Here is a 10,641-nt window from a genome sequence, read left to right as displayed (position 1 = left end):
TTCTTCCCATTTTCAGAAAAGTTAGAGACGACTCGAATCATAACCTCCCTATAAAAATTTCATATTTAACTTATTTGATAATATAGTGTTGGGTTTTTTATAGTTATAGAATTAAGTAATAAAATGGGTTTGAGAATTATTTTCTATATAGGAAATTAAAAAGCGTAGAGATGATATTGGTTGTATACCTTCTTCCCATTTTCAGATAAGTTGGAGACGACTCGAATTAGAATCTCACTATAAAAATTTCATATTTAACTTATTGGATTATAGTGTTGGGTTTTTTATAGTTATAGAATTTAGTGATAAAATAGTTTATTAATTATATATATATATATATATATATATATATATGTCATTAATAGTTTAGAGACAGTGTTGATTGTAGACCTTCTTCTCATTTTTTTTGAGAAGTTAGAGACAACTCGAACCATCACCTTGCTATAAAAATTCCATTATTAATTAAGATATTTGAATTCTAAAATATATTCTTAAGATAATTTAACTTTAACAAATGCCAAATATAGAATTAGAAACATACTCAAAGTAACATAGTTATAAGAATATGGGCAGCGGTGGAAGTCGATGGAAGAAGGTGCAGCGATGATAGCGGTGGTGAGTGAAGTCTCTCCATCATACATCACGGCCACCGAGCCGTGCTCTCTTTTCAGCTTATCTCTAGTTCCTTTTCAGAGGCAGCGAGTTCCTTTCTTCAGTAACAGTTTGCCTTGGTGAGGGAAGGCCATCGCTGAGGATGGTTCACGACCACGTCAAGGTGGTTTCGGATTTCATCTCGACGCCGATAGAGCCTAAGAGAACTCGGTAAGGAACCATACTCCTCCTATGTTGAATCTTTGATTAACCTTTTTACTTCTATAGCTATATTGATGGGATTGCTTGGTGATGGATATTTTCAGATTTGTTATGAGGGGTTTGTTGTTCCTATTCTTAACCGAATATGAGTATATGTTTTTTTAGGATTTTTATAGTAGCTTATTAAGGCATGGGAAAAGGATGAATACGACCAGTGAAGATGAAATTATGGATCTCGGTGGTTGTGGCTCGGAATCCGTGCGGGAAAGAAAATTTGGTAAGGAACGGTAGTTATCTTCTTTTACCTCTTTTAAATGCCTAAGTTGTTTGGTAGTGAGGGTGTTAAAGAAAACAATCCAGCGAATATTCAATCATACTCTAAAACTGTTTTCAAGTTATTGTGATGTACTTTTGTTTTCATTCTTACTCAAACCTGAATATGTACTTTCTGTATAACTAAGTAAGATTCATATAAAATAACTACATGGGTTTAAAACTTAGGATTAGTAACTGAATAAAGTCAGACAAGTTATTACCTGATGCGAAATCTATATGTAACCTTGCTATCCTTGTCTCGAATAGTTGCCAATCTCTTTACTCTAGCTGTTGTTTTTTGTGTTTCTTCTTGCTTTTGTGTAATCTGATAGAACTATGCGTACGCTTATGCTTTGTTTTCTATTATATTAATTTCTCTCTCTCATAAAACTTATATCTCTCCCTTTTCTGTGTTACTCTCTGCTTGCTACCTCTTCCTGCCATCTATATGCCTCTCCTTTTTATAGTTGGTTATGGACCTTGTAGCTGATTCAGAGCACCTCTTAGGCTGCTCAAATAATTGCTTGTCATTATGTTAATTGTAACTGACATAGCAATAATAACACTGCCATGCATATGTTTTTATGCTTATTCATGGCTGACTTTTCTAAAACGTGTAATTGAAATGAGGTATGATTCTTGGTGTATATTTTACATTATTATTGCCACTTTTGAAATTCTGCCTGTTGATGACCCCACGGTTGGATCACTCCTTTGATTCCCTTTTGATTACTTCATGATTGTTGCTATCTGTGTGGCTTGTGTAACTGGTATACTCAATTCATGGCTTGCATTTTTTATTGTAACTGAAATGATAACAATGTATCCCTGCATCTTTTGTGTGCCATTTTATTTGGAATTCTGATGTTTTATGGCTGACCTTCCCTTACCTTCATTAGAATATGTAACTGAAAAGGAATATGTCAATCAGTCGTGACCTCTAGTTTGCATCTATTTTAATTCTTTCACGCTGAATCAATTTCTCCTTTGGAGTTCCTTTAGTTATTGCTCATGATTGACTTCTCTTTAACTACTACCATTTATGCTAAGAATGTGTGACTGACAGGGGGTATTCTGGCTTTGCATTCTCTTTTTAGAATTCATCATGTGACTGTGGTCCCCTCACCCATACAAAAGGATTTGAAGACAATCCAGTAGCTTGTTCACAAGTATTTTGGTGGTACCCGTCATTCAAAATAATGCTCTATTTATCTCCATTTTTATGCAGTGAGACAAATCAGTTTTTCTGGCAAGCTTTCTCATCTCAAGCAGTACCGTAGAGACATTGCTGTTTATAGAACTTGGTAGACAATATATATTGAAATGTGCTAACAAGTTGTATAGGATTCATGACACATATTATATCCTTCGTTTAACAGGTTTATAATCACTCAATTAGGATGTGAATGCTAAGGCATATATATGATTGTTTCAAACATGACTATATGCCTATATTTGTTGCAATTGGTTGTTAGATGATTGTGCCAGTTATTACTATTGTAAAATAATAGTCACTGCCATGTTCTTAATCAAAGTGTTCATAGTGATATTGTGTTGGTAAGACGAACTTGTTTTCTATCGGCTTATGCCAACTTTGATTATTGCTAAAAGATGTCAAAATCATGTTCTAAATGCAATTAAAGTTGGGTGTTGTATGTAAATTAATTCAAATCAAAGGACCTAGTTGATTTCCGGGCATTATATCATATGAATTAAATCCAATAATGTTACTTTGTAACTCAATTAACCAAATGTTCTTGCTAATCATGAAATGATATTATATTTTGAGTTTTGCACCATACAAGAAAATAGTATGACAAAATTGAGTGTTCACAGTTGCCCATCTTTACTTATTGTTCACTAGATAACAAGCAAACTGAGGTTTAAGTGTTATGATAGTAAGTAATCAGTAGAGAAATGAACATTAATTTTGTCGAGGCTTACACAATGAAAACAATCATCATTTAGAATCTAGAAAGTAGGGATAGTGTTAGAACTCGGAAAAGGTACTGCTGGAACTCGATAAAGTGAAAAGGTAGGTGCGAAAATGCAGGTTGGGTACTTCTTGAACTTGATAAAATAAAAAGGTAGGTGTGAGAACGCAGACTGGGTACTGCTTGAACTTGATAAGGTGAAAAGGTAAAGCGAGAACGTAGGTCGGGTACTATTGGAACTCGATAAGATAAAAAGGTAAAGCAAGAATGCAGGTCGAGTACTGTCGGAACTCGATAAGATAAAAAGTTAAAGCGAGAACGCAGGTCGGGTACTGTCGGAACTCGATAAGATAAAAAAGGTAAAGCGAGAACGCAGGTCGGGTACTACCGGAACTCGATAAGATAAACAAGGTAAAGCGAGAACACAGGTCGGGTATTGCCGAAACTCGATAAGATAAACAAGGTAAAGCGAGAACGCAGGTCATGCACTGCCGGAACTTGCCTATTGGTAGGTTGGGAGGGATTGGGTTGGCTTGAGCTAGCCTACTTTCTACCCATTGAGGCCTAAAATAATTTTTTGCAATAAATTTCATGAATGGATGCATGACATAAATGCGATGCTTTTTAGTTTGTGCATATGTAGTACAAAGTAGGTGGTTTTTCTTGCAATATTTGCATCATTTATTGACAAAATCATGATTGTTTTTATTTTACAAGTTTGTCATCATTGAATTTGCTTTTGAGCATCCTTACAACATGAAGTTCCAACTTCGTTGAGTGTTGAAACTCTAGTTATAAATATTTTATATCGACATGATTTCAGTTCTTCTTTACGAATAGCCAGACTGCTCGATTACTTGCTTTGATTGATTATCGCAACAGGTCATATTATTATTCATCAGTGTAATTTCACAAAAACAACTCATGCACTACTATATGAGGGATAATGAGCGAGGTAGGAAATTGTATTGATATTAACATACAGAAGTACAAATTGAAGGGGTTATGGGACGGGGTACATGACATATCTTTCAACTTTCCATAACAATGATAACCTTAATTTCCCATTGCCAAGATTCGAACTTCGTCAAATTTTTGTCTCCTCAAAATTTTTGCCCCATGTGTTTTGCCAAAAACAGAATTGTTCAACAGATTTGCTCTTGCGCCTTACTATGATCGTCCAATAAATTGTCCCAGTATCTCTTAAAGATCTCTTAAAGAAATCACACATTCTTAGCATCCAATAAATTGTCCCAGTATCCCTTACTATGATCGGAAACAATTATCTGAGAACTTACACGTTATGGGAATTTGTCTACATCATTCTCCATTTTCACTTAAAACATGCAGGCAATTTTATAAATAATGAATGTGTTCATTACAATAATATTCCTACGAAATTGAGTTTTTCTTTTCTCTTTTTTTTTCGTTTCTCTTTTTTCTAGGAAGTCGCCTCAAGCATAGTACCTCTTCACTACATCAGAATTTATGGAGAGATGAAAGTTTTCTCTGTCCATGTTGGTCAGAATGAGAGCTCCTCCTGAGAATGCTTTCTTTACCACATACGTGCCTTCATAATTGGGTGTCCATTTTCCCCGGTGATCATTTTGAATAGGTAAAATCTTCTTGAGTACTAGATCGCCTTCCCTGAATGTTCGAGGGTGCACTTTTTTAGCATGTTCCGTCATGATCCTTCTCTGGTATAATTGATCATGACATATGGCTACCAACCTTTTTCCTTCAATAAGATTCATCTGATCATGTCGGGCTTGGACTCATTCTTCCTCTTCTAATTCAGCTTTAGCAAGCACTCTTAATGATAGGATTTTGACTTCTATCAGCAGCACTACTTCCATCCCATAAACCAGAGAGTAGGGTGTTGCCCTAGTTGATGTGCGGACAGAAGTCCGATAACCATGAAGTGCAAAAGGTAACATATCATGCCAATCTCTGTAGGTCACCACCATTTTATGGACTATCTTCTTTATATTTTTATTTGCTGCCTCCACTACTCTGTTCATCTTAGGTCTGTAGGGCGAAGAGGTGTGATGTTAGATTTTGAATTCATCACACATCTCCGTCATCATCTTATTGTTGAGATTGGTGGCATTATCTCTGATAATTTTTTGAGGTAAACCATAGCGGCAAATCAACTCCCTTTTTACAAACTTGAGCACCACCTTATGAGTCACGCTCGCATATGAACTTGCCTCGACCCACTTGGTGACATAGTAAATTGCAACAAGGATGAAGCGATGACCATTGGAGGCCCCTGGTTCTATCGGCTCGATAACGTCCATACCCCAGATAGAAAATGGCCACGGTGCAAACAAAACATTTAGTAGGTTGGGAGGTGCATTAATATTGTCGGCATAAACCTGGCATTTGTGACATTTCCGCACATGATCGCAACAATCGCTTTCCATTGTTAACCAGAAATAGCCTGCTCTCAGAATTTTCTGAGCCATTAAATGCCTATTCGTATGAGTCCCAAACATTTCTTCATGTATCTCTTGGATGATTTTCTTCGCTTCCTTGGCTTCTACACATCTCAGTAGCATCATATCATGGTTTCTTTTGTACAACACATTTTCGTTTAGAAAGAAACCCATAGCTAACCTTTGTAGAGTCCTTTTTATCATTTTTCATGGCCTCGGGGGGATATTCTTGGCTTTTGAGGTATGTCATTATGTCATGATACCAAGGCTTTCCATCAGACTCAGATTCGATTTCACATTAGTATGCTAGTTGATCTTTGTTTGCTATTCTGATAACTGGCATTTCTTTTCCATCTATCTGGAACATGGATGACAAAGTCGCCAAGGCATCAGCCAACCGATTATCTTCCCTTGGGATATGGTAAAAGTCTATTTTCTCAAATTGGTCGATCAATTTTTTGATATGATCTCTATATGGTACCAACTTAGTGTCTCTAGTCTCCCATTCCCCTTTTACTTGATGAATCATCGGAGCAAAGTCTCCGAATACTTCTATGGACTTAATTCTTGACTCCAATGCAGCCTCTAAACCCAAGGCACATGCTTCATACTCTGCGATGTTGTTTGTGCAGTCAAAGCATAACCGAGCAGTAATCAGGATGAATTTATTCTTTGGGGAGATCAACACTGCCCCTATCCCGTGTCCAAGTATATTGGAAGCCCCGTCGAACACCAGAGTCCATCTATCTCCTTCTACTTTAGTGCTTGGAGATATCGTCATAATTCCTTCATCGATGAATTCTTCATTCATCAAATCCCTTTTGCAGGTTGAATACGGGCTTTTGGGCTAAAACCCCCAGCCCGCTAAAAACACCTATCCGAAGGGGCTAGCCCGTCGGGCCAAGCCCATTTTGCCATCCCTAATCACAACTCTTGCGGTTTTGTTCTTAATGCATTTTCGTTTTTTCCTATTGATTTCTTCTATCCTATTTCTAGTCGTGGTTAGCTAATTCCATTGTTTAGAAATAGGTTTGTGAGTTGATCTTCACTTATTTGATTAATTCTCTTTGCATGAACGCTTAGTTTTTGTAAATTTATTAATTATTCCATGCTCATGTTGATTTTGTTTAGTTAGAGGCTTAAGCAATGAAGTTGTGAATTGATTTTCGCCTACTCAAGTGATTCTCAACAAATTAGGAAGTCAATAGTTAGAATCTGAATTTGATTGTTCATCACTAGGTACATGTATATAAATAGGACATCAAAATATATGTAAATTATTGTAATTGGGTGGGTTACATATCCATACTTCCTTTGTAACTTTACTATCCAATGAAGCTCATGATAATGCATTGATTCTTCAACATGTCATAATCAGCAACTTTGCTCAAAAAAACTTTGGAAAGTCTAACATTTAGCCTTAGACATTTTGCTCTCTCTATAAAGTGTTGTTTATGCTCTCTAAAACATCTTTTTTGATGGGAAATATTTTTCACTCAAAAAATGTCCTTTGATGTTATGTTGCTCACAAAAATTCAAAAACTTGTAAGTCTTTATACTCAATAGTATTATCCGACTTCAAATACTTTATTTTTGTGTTCATGTGATTATCTACATATGCTTTTCGCAAAAACTTTATTATTTTATATTAAGTATATTAATTATTTTTCAATTATTTTTATTAATCCATAAGGGTAAAATTATTAAAAAAAGTTATTAGTATTGTATCGATTTTTTAAAGAGATAGATAAATTTGAACAAATTTCATTTTGTTTAAAAAATAATTTAATGATATGAGAGCGATAATCACACACCCCAAAAAAATTAGTTCCTTACTTATATGGTGAAGAAATACTTTTGGTTGTACCAAAAAATAATAACTATGTATACTCCCTTCCCTCGATTGATTCTTTAGTCAAAATATTTTATATTAGATATATTAAGGTAAGAGAAAAAATGTATACACTGACAATGTATAAGTTTAATACATTGTTACTGTATCATCCACTATTCATATTTAATCATTTATGATCTTTTAAAAATTAACCAAAATAAATGATGAATGATATAGTAACTACATATAAATCTTTATACTGGCAAGACTTAGATATTATACTCTTAACCAAACTTATTCAAACATCATATTTTTGGGAATTATATTCATGTTTTTGTGCTAAAAATACTCCTTATATAAAATCTAGTAAATTACATAGAATTCCTCTGCGTTTTAATGAAATTACATGAATCACCCCTCTATTTTTTGTACCTACACAAAGTACCCTTAATTCCCTAATTTATATATGTACGTTACACCGACTATCCCGACCATCAACTAACCGTTAAATGAGAATGCCATGTGCATATCACATGTCCTTTAATGAAATATTATGACAAAAATATCTTTTTTGATTTCATATAAAATATGTTTTAATATATTGTTCACAACTTGTTCGGTAAAATACCTGAAAAAATTACAATCAATATATTACTCTCAAAATTCTTCAAAACATTTCTCCAACCTGCACTCAATATAAGTGATCTTATTCAAGAAATTGCTACATTAAGGATGATATAGTCAATAAATTGAAGGTACGAGAATGTATATCTTAACCATAGGATGAAGACTTGAAGAAAACAGTTTAGAAATGTTAATGGTATTCAAAACACCCATAATAGCCATGAAGGTATTCTTTACACCTTAATTTTTTTTATAAGGCATATAATACTGCAAGAAACACAAAAAGTATTTTGTCAAAATATGTATATGATGATCAAACTATGAACCAGGGCAACTACTCCAACTCATACCAAGTTGACAATGTGCAAAAGCAACAGGACCAAGTTGAGCAGCACCAATCCATAATTTTGTAAAAGTTAATCATTAACATAGTAGTTAATTGATTAACACTGTGAGAGTTAATCAATTAACATGAATTTAATTTATTAATTGTGTAAGAGTTAATCGATTAACTGGATAGTTATTTCAGATACTAGGTAGTTATTTCAATTTTTAAGGTGAACTATGTGTAGGATGATCGATTAATCAAGAGAGTTAATCGATTATCTAGTTAACAGAATATGTTTTATGTTCTAGTAATTGTTGCGTATAAAGGGGTATTCCCCTGATCTTTGTAATTCATTCAATTCATTAAGAAATAAATTCAATCAATGAAAATATAATTCCTCCACTTATCATTCTTGCTATTTTTATATATTTGTTCTTGAATTCTATCTTGCTTCTTGTGTTGATCTTCTAATATGGACTATCAAGTTTCAATAATTTTCATTGCTACTTCAATTGGACTCTTGTCAATCAATTTTACTATGAAAAGATCCCTCATGCGGATCTATATAGTCTAGGAAAGGAATATCTACATTTTTCTATTTCCAAATGCATATCTACCTTCTCAGAATTAGTTGAACATTAGCGTCAAATCTTACTACAAATTTTATGTTCAAATTTACCAAACTTCTTTTAGACTTTGGAAGAGTCAATATAATCTTGCTAGGCTAAGTACCACGCCATCACCCTGACCTTAGAGAATAATTAATTTTTGATCAAAATCTTCTAATTGTAGTAGTAACTCAAGAACTGTGACATTCACATATATGAAACTTCAAAACAGTTTCGTTAGAAAGTTGTGTTAAAAGAAAATAAAAGTTGTGTTGTTTAAAATAGATGGTAGTTTAGTATTTTACTCATACATTTTAACTTTTAGTTAATATTAGCAAGTTACCCGTGTAGTTGCACGGGACGGTATTTTTTTGCCGCATGATTAAGAATACATATTACATGTCCATTATTATGATTAAGAATATGTATGTTGCTCGTGCATTCGCATGGTTAAAACCATATATGTTACCGGTGCATTCATATTGTCAAAAATTATTAATTATATATAAAATCATACGGTGAAACCATATAGTTTAACTGTTTAAATCAGATAAACTTAATATGAGACCTCTTCTGGTTTAACATCTTGCTCGACTTTCCCAACATTGTTTTTTACACATACATAACATGATATAATTAGTAGTATCCTATTAATAAAAAAATCATCAATAAATTTACAATTTCATTATTATTTAATTCTAAAATAAGATTAGTATAAAAATAAATATTATTATTTGACTCTAAAATAACTACAAACAATATGTTATAATTCATATTATTATTATTTTAATATTGCTATAGTAACATTATATTTTAATATTGCATAGGTAATTATATTTCTTTTATTTTTAAATAAATCACATACATTAGAGAGTTAATTTGTTGTATCATCATATTATTATATTTGATCGTTTAACTTAGTTGCTTAATTGTTTATAATATCATTTTTATAATTGATCCATAAAATTTGAGTTTTTATATTTATTTATGACATTAAAAATATAATTATTTATTTATCAATATAATTATAATTGTGCGTTAAGTTTCTAATGTTAAATAATTGTGTAATATGCTCAATTAATCATGCATGTTATGCAATTCAATAAATCAGAATAAATTATAGATTAATTCATCCAAATATAAACAAATTGTCGGAAATGATGTAAAACATTAATGAGTGGATATTACTCAATTAATATTTGATAAATTCATTAAATCTAATACTGCAAATTTATATTTCATTTTTGTAGCTGATCCATAAATTCAAACAACAAATTGAATTAAATATTAATATTCCGAAAATTTATTATTTACGACAAATTTATATCAATAATAAACATTGCTTAAAATTAGGGAAATATAAATAATTTAATAAAAATATAAATCAAACAAATTAATTATCACAATCAAATCAAATTGCTTTAATATTTTCATTGTCACATCTTATTAAAGATTAAATAGAAGTTAATCCAAAAACGCAATGAAAAATCAAATCACAAAACTAATTTTGAGAACAATTATTTAATTTTTAGATAACGGAATAAAAGATATTCAAAGACAATCATGCCTAATAATGTTGGCTTCTAAAATGTAACTAACAATTGATTTATTATGTACAATATCATTTTTGTAACTGACTGAAAAATGTTGAACTTTTATGTTTCTTTATGATATTATTATTTAATTATTTCTTTATCAGTATAATTATAAATATGCATTAAATTTTCAATGTTAAACTAATCATGTA

The sequence above is a fragment of the Lupinus angustifolius genome, chromosome LG15 (genome assembly GCF_001865875.1).
Source record: "Lupinus angustifolius cultivar Tanjil chromosome LG15, LupAngTanjil_v1.0, whole genome shotgun sequence".
NCBI classification, from domain to species: domain Eukaryota; kingdom Viridiplantae; phylum Streptophyta; class Magnoliopsida; order Fabales; family Fabaceae; genus Lupinus; species Lupinus angustifolius.
Note: the sequence above shows the minus strand (reverse complement) of the source record.